Source organism: Tiliqua scincoides, chromosome 11 (assembly GCF_035046505.1).
Source record: "Tiliqua scincoides isolate rTilSci1 chromosome 11, rTilSci1.hap2, whole genome shotgun sequence".
Taxonomy (NCBI): Eukaryota; Metazoa; Chordata; class Lepidosauria; order Squamata; family Scincidae; genus Tiliqua; species Tiliqua scincoides.
This window is the reverse complement of record NC_089831.1, coordinates 9,933,175-9,952,472: the sequence shown is the minus strand read 5'-3', so window position 1 is coordinate 9,952,472 and position 19,298 is coordinate 9,933,175. Positions and strand designations below refer to the sequence as shown.

The 19,298-nt window shown below is 47.3% G+C and overlaps 2 pseudogenes; both read left to right on the top strand.

The window, feature by feature from the left end:
- Nucleotides 1–5,723: 5,723 nt before the first annotated feature.
- On the top strand, nucleotides 5,724–5,842 carry LOC136662930 (5S ribosomal RNA; annotated as a pseudogene).
- Nucleotides 5,843–18,440: 12,598 nt separating this feature from the next.
- LOC136662847 (5S ribosomal RNA) lies at nucleotides 18,441–18,559 on the top strand (annotated as a pseudogene).
- Nucleotides 18,560–19,298: the final 739 nt, after the last annotated feature.

Sequence of the window (19,298 nt, the reverse complement as noted above, 5' to 3'; positions counted from 1 at the left end):
ATGGACAAAGGCATTCCGAACCACAGCACCCCTTGAGCATTCTGGTTTGAAACCGGGTCCAGGACCACCTTCAACAGATATGAGCTTTCAGGACAGGACCATGTCTACCTTGCCCAGTTCAAGCTTTCATTTGCTTGGCCCCATCCAGTTCTCAAATATTCATGTAGAGATGTCAAGGAGGGTGGGGACGACCAGTGTGATGGGATGACCACCCCCTCCAAAGGAGTGGCAAGAGAGAAGCGCCTGGCAATGAGTATGGAGCTGGAAGTCGCACCATCCAACTTTCTCTGTATGTCCGATTTCTTGCAGGATCAAGGCATGCAGGTGGTATGACAGGCTATTGACGGGCAGTATAGGGAAGACACCAAGTCGAGAGTCTCCCATGAGCAGAATAAAGCTGAAACCGTTGGAAACGCAGAGGAGACATGGGTGTGGAAACCTCCTCCTCAGTTCATATTGAGACAACTGATGGGCCACAGGGGCTGGAAGAACCTCAGTATAGTACCTCCCTAGTCTTCCTGGAATGTGATGGAGAGGAGAGATGGTACTGACTGTCAATACGTATTGATGACCCAGGACTCCAAATCCCTGGTAGCTTCTGCAAGTGGGATCATGTAGATCCTAAGCATGGGAGATAAAATGCAACTCGGAGGGGAAAATAGTCAAGATAACAAATGCAGGTGCTTGAAAACAGTGTTATTTACTCCAAAGTAATTCCATTGTGTTCAATAAGACTTGGGCTATAATCCTATCTTACTCACCAGAAACAAACACCTGTACAAATAGGATTCTCCCAACCACCTTACCACATAGGGACTCAATATCTCTAAGGGCGCAAACCTAACTGGCAGTTATGATGGCATAGGAGGCCCTGGAGGCTCGCAAATGTGCCGTAAAGATGCGCCGACGATGTGCCGAAGATGCGTCGATGAACGGAGGCCGACGGAGGCCTCGACAGCGGCTTCCTCCCCACCACTTGTGCCAGCGCACCCACGCCGACACAAGCAGCGAAGGTAGGTGCGGGGGGGTGGGGAAGAGGCGGGAGGGGGCATTTCTGGGCGGGGGTGGGCGGGCGATGGGCAGCCCCAGGGGCGGGTGTGTGGGGAGCCGGGGGCGGTGCTGGGACCCAGCGGTTATGCCAGATCTCAACCCCCGTCCCCCGTGAATGGAGATCCCCAGATCCCAACCCCCGTGAATGGAGAGGCTTCAAGCCACTCCGCCCTCCTTGGACTTGCGCCACCTCCACAGGTGGCGCAGGATTGAGGAGACTCATTGGGGCGCATAGCCCTTACCCAGGGGTAAGGGGAGGAGCTTTCCCTTGCCCCTGGCTGAGCTGCTACCCCCAACGAACCTGTGTTGGATGCAGCGCAAGCCTTCTGGCTTGCCTGCTCCAGCGCAGGTTTGGATTGCATCCTAAAAGAGCAATCCTAACTGCGCCTTATGCCAACCCAAGTCCCTTAAGCACGTATCCCAAGCCATAAAGCACGTTTGCGCCTCTGTGGGAGGAAGCCGTGTCAGTGCATGTAGATGCGCCGATGCACGGAGGCTGGCAGAAGACTCTGCGGTAGCTTCCTCGCCGCCACTTATGTTGGCGTGCCCACACCGACACAAGTGGCAACGGTAGGCGTGGGGGTGGGGAGGGGGCTTTTCTGCGCGGGCTAGGGTGGGCAATGGGTGGCCCCGAAGGAGGGTGTGTGGGGAGCCGGGGTGGGGCGGGGCTGGGACCCGGCAGCTTCAAGCCGCTCCCCTATTTTCAGACTTGCGCCACCTCCAGAGGTGGCGCAGGTCCGAGGAGACCCATTGGGGCGAGCAGGCCTTATCCAGGGGTAAGGGGAAGAGCTTCTCCTTGCCCCTGGCTGAGCTGCTGCAGCCAACAAACCTGTTGCCTTGCGTGCCTCTTGCCTCCTCTTGCCTGCGTGCCTGCTCCAGCGCAGGTTTGGTTTGTGCCCTAAATCATTCAGGTAATTTAGTATCTTAACTCCGTTTCTGATAAACGGGATTAGGACTAATTATGTTTGCTTTTATGATTTCTCTATCTATGCCTAATAAAGGTTCATTCATTCATTCATTCATTCATTCAGTGGATGCTCTTATTCGCAGCATCCACGGATGCCAAGCCCGTGCTGCAGAGGTCCTTAGAGGACCTCTTGGACGTGACTGGAAGCCACTTTGTGGTCATGTCCAGAGGTCTGAGGCTCGGAAAGGCCATGCACATCCAGGAGGCCTTCTGAGGAGGTCACACCAGTGTGTGAGAAAGTCTGGAAGGCTGGTGTGACCTCCAGAGGGCCAGGCGTGACCTCCAGATGAGTAATTGTGCTGTTGCACCGTCCTGCAGATTCCAGTATGGTATCCACGGGGGATCCTGAAATGGACCCCATGGATACCGACGGCCCAGTGGAGACCCCTAAGAGCCCACTGCATTTGCATGTTGTGGAGACACAAACGTAGACAGTCTTGGAGTGATTTTTCCAACATTCCTATAAAAAGTTTTTGGTTCAGCTCCCTCATCTCTCTTGTGCATCCTCCTGCCTTTCTTCTGATGTACCAGCAGGACTTTTTTTCCCCTCCATCCTGCCATTCCTTAGTCAGTAGTTCTACGAGCATGTTTGGTAAGTAGCTTAAGTTTCCTTATCGCAGGCTTCAAGAGTGACAATTCAGGCATTAAAAATATGGTAGGGGAGATAGACAAAAATCTCAGGCTACTTCAGCTATTTTATAGCAGCTGGAAGGAACTGGGACAGAACTATGGGAATGAAACAATGCTTCACGATAGCAGACAAGGGAGGGTAATCCTTGCAAGAATTTCAGCTATCCTCTCTCTCTCTCTTAGGACAACTTAAAAGTCAGGCATCTGTATGTTTAGTTGTACTTCTTGTGGGATGAACAACAGTCTGTGCTCAGTGGAATGCAGATACCCAGCATGTAGCAGGCCTGCTATCAGACAGGCCAATCTCTCACAGAAGAGATGAAGGAGAGAGGTTTAATATTGTATGCTGAAAGGGCAGGTGGAGTTTTCTCTGAAGCTGTATGGATGGAATGCAATAAACATACAAGTTTGTATGCACACAACAAGCAGAGCCGGTCCTTCCATGAAGCCAACTGAGATGCTCGCCTTAGGGCACTTTTGCCACGCTCAGTGGATAGGACCGGGCCCTCAGGCAACTGGACAATACACTGCCCTCCAGAGTCCCTCAGGCAGCATTGCTCCAATATTCCAACAAAGGATATTTGGAGGAGAGTAGTGGGTTAGAGCAGGGGTGTCCACACATTTTGGCAGGAGGGCCACGTCATCTCTCTGACACTGTGTTGGGGGCCAGGGAAAAAAAGAATTAATTTGAATAAATTTGAATAAAATTACATAAATGTATTTATTAGAGATGGAACTTATATGAATGAATGAAGGTCTTGCAGTAGCTCAAGGCCTATAAAAGGCCTTGCACAAAGCAAGCCTGGCCTTTCCTTTGCTGCCGCTACTGCATCACAGACGTGAAACAGCAAGAAGTGGAGGGAGCCCTCATCCCACAGCTCACACAAGCAGTCAAACAGTTGCCCTCACACTGAGAGCAGCTGTGTCAGGTCAGCATGGCCTCCAGCAAGTCTCCGGAGGGCCAGAGTCTCATTGGAGACCGGGCGCTCCCCACGGGCCGGATTGGGAGCTCCCGAGGGCTGCAAGTGGCCCCAGGGCTGGGGTTTGGGCACCCCTGGGTTAGAGCAATGTTCTTCAATTTTGGGATTGTGACCCCAGTGGGGTAGCAAAGCCTCTGTTGTGGGGTTGCAGCCACCTGCAGGAATGAAAAAGGTTGAAGACCACTGGATTAGAACACCACCAGGTAAAGAGGGAGGTATCTGGTGTCCCCCTTCAGGTCCCAGGCGATGGTGTCCAAGTCCTGCTCAGGTTCTTAGTAATGGTGCTAAAATAGCTTTCACTAGTGCCAGGCTTCATGATAAATTTTTCTGCTCTCTCTAAGGGCACAATCCTAACCAACTCTCCAGCACTGACCAAGCTGCAATGCAGTTCCAAGGTACGGTAACAAACCCTTGCCTTGAGGAGGCCTCCTTGGCTGCCTCACCACTGCAAAATGCAGTGCAAACCACATTGACACATCTATGAGCCCGATCCTGTGGTCATGCAGACCACAGTCGCAAACGTGCCATAAGGCAAGTTTGCAGGGCTTGCCGCCGGGCTCCCACCGGAGTTAGCCCAGCTCCGGGTGGCACTGAGCCAGCGCACGGCGGGCGCCCGGGTTCCACGGCTCGGCAGTGCCTGTGACCGCCGGACTGCGGAACGGGAGATGGGGGCATGGTCGGGGGCATGGGGGAGGCATTCTGGGGAGGGGGCAGGCGTGGCAGGGGTGGGGGAGAGGCGGATCCGCGGAGCTGAGCTCCACAGGATCCAAGGCGCTCGGGCAGGGTTGCTCACCCTACATGAGCGCCTTCGCTTTAGCGGCGACCAAACAGTCGCCGCTAAAGTGAGTAGCCCCATTGCGGGGCTGCTTCCCTTACTCGGGGGAAGGGGGCGAATGTCCTGCAGCTCCGGGCAACTCAGGATTGGGCTGCCTGTCAGTTCTTGAAAGTCGGTTAGGATTGTGCCCTAATTTGGTTGCAGGGAACAGTGTTGGGGGGGTAGGACTGGGGCAGGGAATGGGTGGCGACAGGGTGGAGGTGGGTGCATGTGGTCCTGGGAGAGGGGGGCAGGATCAATGGTGGGTGCCCAGTCTCATGCTTTATTTATTGACTTATTTATTGGGGTCATGGCATGAAAATGGTTGAAGGCCACTGGGCTAGATCATCTCTGACATTCTACTCTCCTCCCCTTTCCCCCACAGTTCTTTTCCCCCCACTTTGTTCTCCTCCTTCTGAGGAGCAATAGAGGTAGTGGCTGGTGTGCTTCTGGGTAAGAGGGATGGTGTTTGGTACACCACTTTAGTTCCCAGGATGCCTAGACCATTCCTGAAGTACTGGCAAGAAAAAGCTAAGGTGCAGCTCTCCTCTCTGAGATACAGCCACTGACTCCTAAAAACAGCTGATGAAGAAGAACAAGGACATCTGCAAGAGGGATCTGAAGGCCTTAGCGATGGACCTCAACAAGTGGGAAACCCTGGCCTCTGAGCGGCCCGCTTGGAGGCAGGCTGTGCAGCATGGCCTTTCCCAGTTTGAAGAGACATTTGGCCAACAGTCTGAGGCTAAGAGGCAAAGAAGGAAGGCCCATAGCCAGGGAGACAGACCAGGGACAGACTGCACTTGCTCCCAGTGTGGAAGGGATTGTCACTCCCGAATTGGCCTTTTCAGCCACACTAGACGCTGTGCCAGAACCACCTTTCAGAGCGCGATACCAGAGTCTTTCGAGACTGAAGGTTGCCAATAAAAAAGAAAAGAAAAAGAAGAACAAACATTATATCTCCTCTTTCCTAAGTTGGGCAGGGGAACAACCATGTTCTTGAATTTTGCTGTTTTCTTTTTAACCTCTTCCTAATCTGGGTAAATGTACTGGGACCTGCAAGACTTAAAACCGATCAGCTGGATCAAACGCAAAACATGCAAGGTTTTGTCAAGCTGAGATTTGAAATGCAATGTGATCTGTCTTGATTAGCCATTCACCTTCAACTTTCCTGCAGCCTCCTTTAGAATTAACGAAGGCAGTGGGATTGCAAGGCAACAAGATAGCAAGTGAAGGAGCAGAAAATTTGAATTCAGTATTTTTTTAAGGAAGACGAAGTAGTTGCTTGTGTGATTGTGTTACCCTGCACATGCCCGATCTCGTCTGATCTTGGAAGCTAAGCAGGGTCAGACCTGGTTAGTACTTGGATGGGAGATCACCTGGGAATACCGGGTGCTGTAGGCGTCTACCATAGTCTTTCGAGACTGAAGGTTGCCAACCATCTCCTAATACTGAACACTATCTCCCGAACTTGTCTGATCTCGGAAGCTAAGCAGGGTCAGACCTGGTTAGTACTTGGATGGGAGACCACCTGGGAATACCGGGTGCTGTAGGCTTCTACCATAGTCTTTCGAGACTGAAGGTTGCCAACCATCTCCTAATACTGAACACTATCTCCTGAACTTGTCTGATCTCGGAAGCTAAGCAGGGTCAGGCCTGGTTAGTACTTGGATGGGAGACCGCCTGGGAATACCGGGTGCTGTAGGCTTATACCATGATCTCGGAAGCTAAGCAGGGTCAGGCCTGGTTAGTACTTGGATGGGAGACCGCCTGGGAATACCGGGTGCTGTAGGCTTATACCATAGTCTTTCGAGACTGGAGGTTGCCAACCATCTCCCTATACTGAACACTATCTCCCGCTCTTGTCTGATCTCGGAAGCTAAGCAGGGTCAGGCCTGGTTAGTACTTGGATGGGAGACTGCCTGGGAATACCGGGTGCTGTTGGCTTATGCCATAGTCTTTTGAGACTGAAGGTTGCCAACCATTTGTGAGTTCTTGGGTAAATGAGAAGACTACTTTTACCCTCTTGTTTTCTTGTCTTGGTTGTTATATATGGTTGGTCTGGATGATGATGATGATGATGTAAGGGAAGGGCATGGCATGTACATCCCTGCAGCATCCCCCACCTGAGTCTCCATCCTAATACACTCCAATAACATGGGGGGCAGATCCAAATTGCCCCAACCATGTAACTAAAATACTACCTTAATGCTCACTCCTATGTTGGTTTACTCAGAAGTATGTCCCATCATAGTCGATGGCAAGTCTGCATAGCACAAAAAGCAGTGTTTGATTGGTGCGATTAGGGGGTGATTCAGATAAACCCCATTCTATGTGCTATTTATAGAGGCAATGGGACAGCACCTTAGATTGGGCTCAAGATGTGCATGTCCATGCCCCTTCTCTATCTTATGGTACAAGCACAAGCAGAACCAACCATAGATGGTCTTAGATGGGCTGTCTGAATCATCAGTCACAAACAGGACTCACAATTGACATAAGCTGGTTGGTGCAAACCATTCAGATGAGCGTGGCGCAGTCAAGGCAGGGAAAATGCACCCCAATGTGTGCAGAGCAGACATGCGAACTGGTCCAGAGTCCTTGATGATAGGATTGGTGCAAGAGGGAGGGGAGGAGGAGTGGTGGGGGAGGGAGCTGGGTTGGAGGGGGGGGTTGGGACTGGCAGAGCTCAACTTTGCTGGCCCCAGAGTCCCGTGTTGGTCTTTGCGGCCCTAAGGGAGGCTCTTGATTCTGCACCAGCCCAAGGGCTGCCACATAATTGAGTAGCCCCATTGCGTGGCTACTTTTCTTACCCGGGCGAAGGGGACGAATGTCCCCTTTTCCCAACGGTGGTGGCTGCCCAGTGCACTTAGAATACCATGGCAGCTGTTTTGGCACTGTGGCAGTCCCCATGCTCTGGGCAGCTTAGGATTGGGCTGTGAGTCTCTCTGTGTGCGTAACATATCCATGAATGACAAGAATAGAAGCACATGGTGGTAATTTTTTTACAGTCCTTAATTGCCTCCCCAAACGGATAAAGCAGTTACTTTTAAGAGACTGTCACGTCATCCCTTGAATTGAAATAAAACCTCTGGAGAATCACTTCAAAGGACAGGTAAAGATCCTTCGTTTATTAAGGAAAGCTGAGGCTAAATGAGCTACTGGCTTCAACAAAACTTGCCTGTCATTATACATTCCTTTTGTGTCATATTTAATAATGTAATGAAATGGCTGTTCATGAGCAAGCACTCAAAAAAGGAATTAAGGAGCTGCCTTTTATTGAGTTAAGCTGATACTGTGTAGTATGTGTGTGTGTGTGTGTGTGTGTGTAAGGTTTCCTAAGCCTAATTTATATATTTATAAAGCCTAATATGTATGTGTGTGTATATATATATATCCTAATTTATATATAATATAATATAAAATTATATAAAATATATATATATATATAAAATACACCACATGGTGAATATATATAAAATACACCACATGGGGTATCCAGGGATCCCTGGACTCAGGGATTTTTTACCCCATGTGGTGTAATTCAGTTATCCCAGTTATCATTAATAATAATAATAATAATAATAATAATAATAATAATAATAATAATAACAACAACAACAACAACAACAACAACAACAACAACAACAACAACAACAACAACAACAACAATAACAATAACAATAACAATAATAATAATAATAATTTACATTTAATAACTGTGTATAATAATAATAATAATAATAATTATTATTATTATTATTATTATTATTATTATTATTATTATTATTATTATTATTATTATTATTATACACAGTTATTAAATGTAATATATAAATACATATGTGGCTTTCTATAGCATTGTGACTCCACGGTGAGTAGAATCTCTTTTGGGATGAACAACAAAAGGCTCCAATACAGATATGGCCTGCGGAACCTCTTTGGGTGACCCATGGAGTTCCAGAGCCTCCCCCTGGCCCCTTGGTCAGATCTGGAGGGTATTCTGTGGGCCAGGGAGACCGTGAATCACCTCCTCAGCCCTCAACCTCAGAAAGCCTTAAAACATCACTTCTGGGTTATCCAAAAGAGAACGTCATTCTAAGGGCTGGGGAGGTGCTGTACAGTCTTCCTGGCCCTCGAAAGACCCTCCAGATGCAACCAAAGCTCAAATTCAGTTGCATTGGGAGGGGACGGGGGGGCCGGAGGTGGCCCTCAGACAGCCCTCAGATCACCAGCCCCCAACCAGGTGCCACGAATAGAACGTGGCCCCTGGGCTGAGGTTAGTTTGACACCCCTGTCCTAATTGAATCCTATATCCAGCGGTCAAAGTCCTTTCTCTCTCACACTCAGGTATATACAGTTTGGATTCAGGGATATTTTTTTTTACCCCATGTGGTGTAATTCAGTTCTCCCAGGCCATTTCCATCCCCTGCTTAGGAAACAGGCACAGTGAACAAACCGCAAAGTTCCGCTGCGCTGCATCCAGTCCTGTTGAGTAAATTTAATGGCAGTAAGCAAAATACTTCCTAGTACAGTCTTCAGTGACGCATCTTCCCGCTGCCAGGGAGATCTCAAGACGCCATCTGTGCATTCCTTCTTTATCAGCTCGTACGGGTGATTGACATGTGAATCGCAAAGCAGCCCGTTTCGGAGCACTGCCCTGGGACTTTAGGAGAAAATGTGAATATAATTCTATCGTACGTGCCACTCAATCAAAATAGCGACATTTCATTATCTCACCAAATTATTTATAAGCCAAATATGTGGGACTCAGTCTCGCATTTAATACCACTGGTTTAGGGAAGCATATGTTTGCATTTAAGTGTGGTATCTGTGTCTCTGTCAACATCCAGGGCCATTCCACTTGCTGTGCGCTCCTTACCTGTCTTTTCTTCAGAGGATTTATGATTTGAGAGAGGTAATTGAATATATAACGCTGTGACTGTACCATTTTTTATTTGGCATTTTTTATTGTTGTTGTCCCTGTGGCCGATGGCCAAGCCAATAAAAATTAATTTGATTTTAAATGATTTGGGGAGATGATTTGGGGAGATGTTTAATTTACCCGGGAACATTCATTTCTGATGGTGCCACCTCCTTCCGCCTCAACCTTGGTCTTGACCTCTTTATTTGTTTTTTATCTTTTTTATTTAAATGTCAATAAAAAGAATTCCTAAAAGATCTGGAGAAATGGAAGTGGGTGTAGTTGAGTCTCCTGTGTTGCAAGAGGGTATTGCCATGCTAATCACCTTGTTTCAGTTATGGGGCAGACAGTCTAAAACAGTGGTTCCCAAACCCCTCCTCGGAAGTCAGGAACCACGTAAGTATTTGCAGGGGCGGGGGATGGCAGCGATGCAACCCCCAGGATCAGGCCACTGCAGGGACAGAAGGGTGATTTTTTTTGTTTGTTTACAAAGCCAGTGCCAGCCTCTGGGGGTGGGGGATGTGTGTGGATGAGAAGTTCCATGTATGCTCAAGTTCCATACCAAGAAACAGGAGGATAGGAAAGTTGCCGGGAAACCTAATCAACCACTGTTCTAAAATTATCTATCTATCTATCTATCCTCCTGCTTTCTCCCCATTGGCTGGAGGTGGGAGCCACTGGAAGAAGCGGCTGGGGTTGGGCGAAGTGGTGAATCAGAGGAGGGGAGGCACATGGAGAAATCTAACTTTTTAAACTTGGTTTCACAACCCAACTCAAGTGGAAAAAAAATCACCCAGTCCGATTGTGTCCTAATACCCAGTGGGTGGAACTGAAGAGCTCACTGTCCGTGCAATGGATGGCATGCTGTCACCTCTCCAATAGCTTTAGCCAGAATGGCCACCACTCTACCGCCTGCCTGACGCCTTTTTCAGGACCTTGCTGTGCAGCTCTGCCTCTTCAAAAAGTAGACCTGCAGAAGCAGGGCAGCTAGGAGGAGGACTACAAGAGTGGTAGCAGCAGTTGGGCAGTGGAAGAGGAGGCTGTAGGAAAGGGTGGGTGCCACCTGCGGTGGGTGGGGCATCTGGTTGCAGCATGCTTCATGCACTGAAGAACAGTGGCACTGGACTACCCTCCACACTCCAGGAAGAGAAAGAGTGGGGGTGCCTCTGGCAGGTGGGGGTGGGCTTGGGAGAGGTGTGGGAGTTCAGCTTATCTACCTGCCCACGCAATTGCTATGCCCCATTTGTCTAGTCCAATTGGACATTAAAAGTTGAATTTTGTTCCTGTGGGGCAATGTCATGTTGATCCTTATGCTTGAACAAATAGCGTGATTTGCTGGCTCCAACGGAACCAGAAGACAAAATGTTAATGCTGTATATCTCGTGTGAAAAGTTTAAGCCCTCATTTCTTTTGCACAAGGAAATAAAATTTCAGGTACACTCTAGGGGAAGGAAAGGCTTCTCGTTCCTACCAGAGGGGGATAGACAGACAAGAAAGTCTTAATATGTTGAAAAAGTTAGAACAGCAACACACACCAAATCCTCTTCTTAGAAGGCACTTGTTTTTTTCGCTTGAATCTCACTGAAAATGCCCAGTGCACAAAACCTAGATTGATGGCAGAAAGACACACATACACAACTTATTTGCAGGCTGGCTCCAGCTTCGAGTCAATCTGAGCTGCAAAGGTGAACTTCCAGCCCCAGGCATCCACACAAGCTTCTGCTGCAGAACTGAGTGAGTCCCTCCAGTTCACTCACATGGCCTTCTCATCCTGAGGCCTTCTGGGTTTGCCAATTAAAGAAGCAGTCCACAAACAACATGGCAAGGTTATTCCTGCATTCTAGTGTAGGTGCCAATCGTCTTGGGGAAAGCAGCAAGGTCATTCCTTGCTTGGCAAGGATTAATTTCATTTTTTTCTGGTGGTTAATTTCACTTTTTCTGGACTAATTCCCCAGAATTAGAACTGGCTTTAGAACATAGAACCCAGAACTGGTTTTAGAACATAGAAAATTGCTTTACATTGTGATGCCAATAAAGGTTTCTGATCTGATCTGTTTTATATTGTCATTGGTCATTGGTTCTTCTAGCCCAGCACTGTCCAACAACTTTCCAGGGCTTCAGATGGAGATCATGCCCAGTCCAAACTGGAGATGCCAGGTACTGAATCTGGGACCTTCTTCAGGCAAAGCAAATGATCGACTCTTGAGCTATGGCCCATTGTCCATTATAATAGGACAAGAGGCTCCCTTGTATGTCTCTTCAACATCATACATGTGATTGGTTGGCAGCCAAGATCAAGCCTTCTCCATTGTCATGTGAAGGTTCTGAGACTTTTTCCCTGGAGAGATTCACCTGGCTCCCACATTGCTGGCATTTCAACAAGGGACCAGAGCTTTGTCTGTTTTAGAAGGACCTAGTTGTATTGAGTTCCAAGTGTCTAGCTTTAAACTGTGGTTGTATTTCCATCAAGTATGTTTGTGTTGCAGTTGTTGATGGTATTTAATGTGAGCTGCCTTACTTAAGCCTTTCAAAATAGTAAGTTACCTATCCTTCAAGGATGCCCTTCACCTGATTGGTCTGTGGCTGAGGATTTTTTTTTTTTTAATCTGCTCTGGCTTGTTTGATAGAATGTAGTGCTATAGCCAGGTTGATTACAACTGGCAGTATAGTCCAGGACAGGGGTTAAGGGGTTTGTGTATACCCTGAAGTATGTCAAATCTTGAACCCAAAGGTGTGATATAGGTTCAAAAAAAATAATAGTCAGTCCGACAGACAGACAGCTGGAATAATGCTGATCAAACTTTTGAAAGAGTACAAAACAACATATTATTATAGCAAGAGAGGCAGGGACGATTATATGGGACCCCTCGCATGCACTTCATCTGTTCCATCTCCCAGCTTATAAAAGCTAATGACCTGAATGTGACCCGGCCTCCAAAGAAGCAAAGGACTCCATATCTCATTTACCAATCCTTCCAAGCTTACAATCCCCCCCCAGAGCAGACTGAGAACAAGCCCTGACCCAGAGTCATCAACCTTAGATTTAAGTCACTTTGCAGATACAAGGCAATTTAAAGATCTCTCCCTCCCCATATACATCCATCTCCCGTTCTTTCTTCAGTCATATCGCAAATCCCAGCTAAATCTCTGGAAAGGAGATTATGAAACGGCACGGGTCCTGAAGAAAAGGAAACAAGGTAGATGTTCTCTCTCATCATTTGAACCATCATTTGCTCCCCCCTGTTTTCTGCACCCCTCCCCTTACTGAAATTCAGTAAGGTTAATCTGCCTCTCTGAAAGAAGCCTGGAAATATAGCTGATCCTGGCTGCATCAAAATCTGAAGCTTATGTTATGTGAGACCTTTACGATTCTGTTGGTTAGCAGAATTTTTCTCTCCCTTCAATGGAGTTTTAGAACAGGCTGTAAAGTACTTTATTGGTGTTTTCTCTTGGCAGTTCCTGTGCTCGGTTTCACTGTCGTTCTGTCTCAAGACAAGGTCCCTTTAGGGGCTCAAAGCTGTGCAAATAACATCCATTCAGTGTTCATGAGCATAATTCCTGTTGCATTTTTTTGGGGGGGAGGGGACATTTCTGGAATACCATGGACCCACTTTATCCACAGGGGTTCCATTCCAGGAACCCCTGTGGATGAGGAAAACCATGTGATCCTGAATGACAACACACACGATTCTTTGGATTTTTGGAGTGGCAAACAAACAGGCGACAGGAGAATTCAAAGGACTTCTAACGTTTACTCGTTTGCAAACGGGACCCCCACAAACACACACACGTGGAGGACCCCAAAGGATTACAATGATCCAGGTTTTATAGGGCCTTTTAGATAGGGGAGGGGGGACAGGAGCACACAAAGAGAGCAAAACACATCCATGGGAAGAATAACAGACCAACACAAACAACATTTGGCATTGTTATCAGATCAACATCATGGAGGGCAATTCGATATGCATTGGCAATTTGTTTACAGGGATATTCATTACAGAGATATTCAAAGGATCTGGTACTCTATGCATCCCTTTTATTTGTTTATGGCTCTTATTTATGACTTTCTGTCTTACCCTTGTGAACCCATACCTACAGCTAGCTTGTTCTCTAAGAGGGATTTTAGATGCTGGCTTTTGGTCAGAGAAGAGCCTTATGGGTGAACTGGGCATCTTGGGATATTTCCATATTGTGAGCTGGGCATATTGATATCACATGGGTATTCAAATCTGTGATTCTCGGGCCACCCCACCCTTCAATCCTAACCAGAGATGAGCTCTAGTTGGGCCCGGAGGGTCTTCTGATGCCCACAGAGGCAGCATGCAACTGCTCACTGCCTCTGAGGGTCTCCAAATGGCTGTTTTGACCAAAAAAAAAAAAAAAAAAAAAACCAAAAAAAGGAAACCAGAAGTGAGGTTTTAATGCCTTATAAGGTACTCTCAGGACCAAGAAGGTGTGCTTCATAATGCCTTACAAGGCATAAAAATATCACTTCTGGTTTTATCATAAAACCCAAAGTAGGTTTTTTTTTTTCCTTTGCCTAAACAGACATACAGAAGTCCTATAATAACTTAAGGCATAAAAACGTCATTTCGGGTTCTATTGTAAAACCACAAGTAGCATATCCCCCCCCCCAAAAAAAAAAGTCACTCTGAAGCCTGCAGAGGCCGTAGGTGGTCATGCATAGCTTCTGTGGGCCTCAGAAGGGCCTCAGAACCCAACCAGAGCACAGTTCCAATCGGGTTCAGAGGCTTGCGAGAGGGCATTTGGTGACTGCGGATGATAAAATCCACGGATGTCAAACCCACGGATAACACAGGCCCCCGGAATTGTGTCCAGTTCTGGTTGCCACACCTCAAAAAGCATATAGTGGAACTGGAAAAGGTGCAGAAGAGAGCAAGTCAAATGATTAGTCTGCAGTAGTTCTCAAACTTTTTAGAGGCCCTACTGCCTGATTTATAAATGCCAGGGGATGTGGCTATAATGGTGATTAGGAAGCAGTGCTCTCCCCCAAGCAGCAGCTTGTTCAACCCTTGATGCAAATAGCCTCATCTGCCCTATCAGTTTTGTGAACCACCAAAAATTGGGTCATGACCCAGACCCGCAGTTTTAGAACCACTGGATTAGTGGACCGGGGCACCTCCTTTATGAGGAAAGGCTATACTGGTTGGGGCTTTTCAGTCTCAAAAGAAGGGGGGTATGATCGAGGCACAAAATTATGCATGAGATGGGTGGAGTGAACATAGGGAGTTATTTTTCATTTCACACAGCACCAGAATCGGGGTACATACACTAAAATGGAGTGGCAGGAAAGTAAGAAGAATCTTTCTTTACCCAGCACATAATTTACAAAGTGGAACCTCTTGCCACAGGATGTTGGGATGGCATCTGGCCTACATTTCTTTGAAAAGGGATTGGGCCGATCTATGGAGGAAAAGTTCATCACAGGTTGCAATCCATGATGAAGGTATGTAATCTCTGAGTTTTAGAGGTAGCACATCTCCAAATGCCAAAGGAAGGGAGTGACAACAGGATGCAGTCATCTTGTGTACTGAGTGCTCCCTGAGGCATCTGGTGGGCTGCTGGTGGGGAGAGTCATGGAGGCCTCCATGACTCCCCGCCCACTGCAGGGTGCGGCCCGCACCCTGTTGGCACAGCTGAATCAGTGCTGGAAAGTTGGATATTTTTGGAAATGGAAAATATCATATTGGAAATGGAAAAGGTGCAAAAGAGAGCGACTAAGATGATTACGGGGCTGGGGCATCTTCCTTACGAGGAAAGGCTATGGCGTTTGGGCCTCTTCAGCCTAGAAAAGAGGCGCCTGAGGGGGGCCATGATTGAGACATACAAAATTATGCAGGGGATGGACAGAGTGGATAGGGAGATGCTCTTTATACTCTCACATAACACCAGAACCAGGGGACATCCACTCAAACTGAGTGTTGGGAGAGTTAGAACAGACAAGAGAAAATATTTCTTTACTCAGCGTGTGGTTGGTCTGTGGAACTCCTTGCCACAGGATGTGGTGATGGCATCTGGCCTGGACGCCTTTAAAAGGGGATTGGACAAGTTTCTGGAGGAAAAATCCATTACGGGTTACAAGACATGATGTGTATGCACAACCTCCTGATTTTAGAAATGGGCTATGTGACAATGCCAGATGCAAGGGAGGGCACCAGGATGAGGTCTCTTGTTATCTGGTGTGCTCCCTGGGGCATTTGGTGGGATACAGGAAGCTGGGTCTATGGCCTGATAGATGGGCCTATGGCCTGATCCAGTGGGGCTGTTCTTACGTTCTTAACTACAATTCCCAGGAAGCCTTGCAGGTGTCTTGTTATCTGGTGTGCTCCTTGGGGCATTTGGTGGGCTGCTGTGAGATACAGGAAGCTGGACTAGATGGACCTATGGCCTGATCCAGTGGGGCTGTTCTTATGTTCTTATGGATAGGATCGGGCCCTTAGTCATTCTTCACAATATGGCAAGTGGCCTGTGGTCCCACTGCCATGGCAAACATGGCACTGTCCTGCCTGGCTCAATCCCACTGAAAGCAGAGATGGTGATGTAGTGGTACCCCAGTGGGCAAGATGCAGCTCCACAGTAGCGATCCTTGCAAAAGGGGCACCCTTCCCAAAGAAGTTGAAAAGCCCCGGTTTAGAGGAAAGAAATTCAGATTAGTGGCGGAGCCCTGGCATCTCTTAGAAAAGAGTCATGATATGTTTCCAACATGCCCCTCAGGCCTGGAAGCGTGGTCCAGCCTTGGAGCTGCCAAGATTGCCCAAATACTGGGTATTTCAGCTCAAAGCTTCTCTAATATTAAACACAGGATAGAAATCTTCTACCCACCACTATTGGTCTTTGGCCCATATGGCATGAATAACAGCAGAGGGACTAATTAGTGTTAGTTGTTTTATTGAATATCAATATTTTTCCATTGCAAACTGGGCCAAGGCCCCCAAACTCCAGTCCTAAATGCCACTTCCTGCCTTTCTTTATAATTTCCATTGCAAGCAAAACAAAAGAAGCAATCTCTTCCTAGTGAACTAGTAAAGGCCGACTGAGTGTAACCTGAAATCCTCACTAGGATAATTAGGGTTAATTATGATTTTGCAGAGAGCCCAGTGGGGTCCTTCTTGTGTTAAACAGATGCCTCTGGTTGGACTGGGAAAAGCCATCACATCTGCCGTATCAGGAACGGGAAGGAGGAGGCAGGCAGGAAGCCATCTCTCACTACCCACCTTTAGTTTACATTTGTTGTCTCACTTGAGACCATTAGTTGCTCGCTCCACTTCCCTGAGTGGCAGCGTGTTCCACGGCTAGCGCTGCTAGATTGTGTTTGGATAAGATTGCCCTGGAGAGCTATGGTGCCTTCTCAACATTTGTAAATCAAGCAAAGACAACACAAGCAGCATGTGTGGGAATGAACAGATCTGCTGGCCACACTCGATTCTCAGAGAGGCATTGCCCTCCAAGGTTCTCCACCTGGACAGCTTCCATCTCTCTCCTCCAAACCCACTTTTTCCCCACACCTGTTCCCAAGCATTCATCTCCAATCCATCTCCTGAAGGTCAATCCTTCTTCAAGAGAACATCCACAGTCAACATGGATCTCCAAGGAAGCCTCTCTTCTTGTCCACACTTTCTCATCCTCTCCACACCTCTCTTTCTTTTTGAACCCAAGGAACAAGAAGGAAGGCAGTGTGGTCGAGGTGGTCGGGAAGGGGAGGAAAGAAAATTGGATGAAAAGAATTTGGGAACTATCCCTAAAATTAGTCTGATGAATTTTGGGACTATTGTCCAGTTCTATACCATGAGCCTGCCTATGTAACTCCCATCAGCCCAACACACTGCCTGTCAGCCATCTTCTGTGTGGCTCCCATCCCCTGGGAACTGTCTGGTTTCTCATTGGTTTCTGTTCCCATGAGAAGTTGAGAAGCTGGTCCCAAAACAATGACTTCAGCAGGCTGCACCTGCCCGGTGTTTTAAAAATGGGGCGATAAGCCTGCGTGTTGGCTCCTTTGGCTTCTCCTCGCTCTATTCCAACTAAACCACTCAAGCTGCATAATTTTATATCTCCTTCTTCTAGAACAAAACTTACCACTCCTACATTATTGATGTCGCTGCAAGGGATGTTGCATAAAGAGATCCCATTGGTCCACAGTGTTTAGCCAGAGCGCAAAAGGCTAAATTCTGCCAAAGATGAAATGCAAAGCCTTGAAAAGGTCACAGTAGCAGAAAGACGCTCGGAAATTATTTACTATATTATTGATGTGCAACGCACTCTATTTTTCCTAGCAAACAAAAGTGATATTTTGAGGGGACGATGCTCTCGTAAAAAGGCCCCTCACCATCCCTCTTTTATTTAGAGCAATAAGGAAATGTGTTTTTATTTTAAGGATTTAATACTCCATGCCGCCATTCAGCCGGAGGAAACTGTTGTCTCAGAGATTAAAAATACATATAATTCTCTCTCTCTCTGGTCTCCTTGGCAGCTTTTTCTCCCCAGCCTAGTCAAAGTTGAATCCTGAAGCCAAGGGCTTTCTGGCAAGATGAAAGCAGGGATGCTCGTCAACCAATAGAGGGAAAGGAAGTGAGCATCTTCTTTTTTTTTTTTTAAAGTGCTGTAGATCTGTTTCTGCCAGGAATAGGATTTGTTATTTATTTTGCCCCCTGGATTTCAGGGAGGAATATTAATGTTCTGATGGGTTTTTATATATAGGGTGCTGAAGTTTTTGTGGAGTTTTCTTAAGGCGCAATCCTAACCCCTTACGTCATTGCTTTCCAGCACTGGCACAGTGGTGCCAATGGGACATGTGCTGTATCCTGCAGTTAGGTGTCACTCATGGAGATCTCCTCAAAGTAAGGGAATATTTTTTCCCCTTACCTCGGTGCTGCATTGCCCTTATGTCAGTGCTGTAAGGGGTTAGGATTGCGCCCATAGAATGACAAAATGTGTTTCTCTGTTGACTAGATGGGTTGCTTTCATGTTGAGTAGATGAAAGGTGAGAACATGCAATCCAACCCATCCTTTCGGGTCATCAGAGGGGGCCCTTCTGACTGTGCTACCACCAGTAGAGATGAGGGTGTTGGTATTGTTACCCTGCACAGGCCTGATCTCATCTGATCTCGGAAGCTAAGCAGGGTCAGGCCTGGTTAGTACTTGGATGGGAGACCGCCGGGGAATACTGGGTGCTGTAGGCTTATACCATAGTCTTTCGAGACTGAAGGTTGCCAACCATCAGTGTTTACAAATAGGGCTTTCTCAGTGGTGGCTCCTTGCTTATGGAATTCCCTTCCCTTGGAATTAAGAACAGCTCCCTCTCTGGAGACCTTTCGACGGGGCCTCAAGAAAAGTTTTTAACTGACACTGCAGCCTGGCGCTTTTAATGACATCTATTTTAATGGTTGTGATTCTGGTTGTTTGCTATGTTTTAATTGTTTTTCATCTTTAAGTTTTTAGTATTGTTTTAACTGAATTATACTGGTTTTATGTTGTTAGCCATCTTGAATCCCCTTTAGCGTGGGAGAAAGGCGGGATATAAATCCTGCAAATAAATAAACAAGTTAGTTTTTTTTAAAAAAAACAAACCTGCTTTGGAGAGGTATTCACAGTTTCCCTGTCTCTGGAGTGAAAGAGGCAGCTTTCTGAGCCAGACCATTGATCTTTATCTCGCTATCGTTGATGCTGATTGATAGCCAGAGCCAACCCTTAGATAGGACAACTGGGTGGCTGCCCTGCGCTCTGCACTTGCTTGATCAATATCTGGCCATAATAAAGTGGGGCGAGTTGGTTACTCCAAGCCCGCACTCTGACCACACCTTCTAGGGATGGCTGTACTGATGGCATCTCTCTAAGGTTTTGGACAGAAATTTTTCTCAACCAGCCAGATCAATCCCTGAACAGTGAGCTCTGGGTCATGAGCTCCATCAGACACAGAGT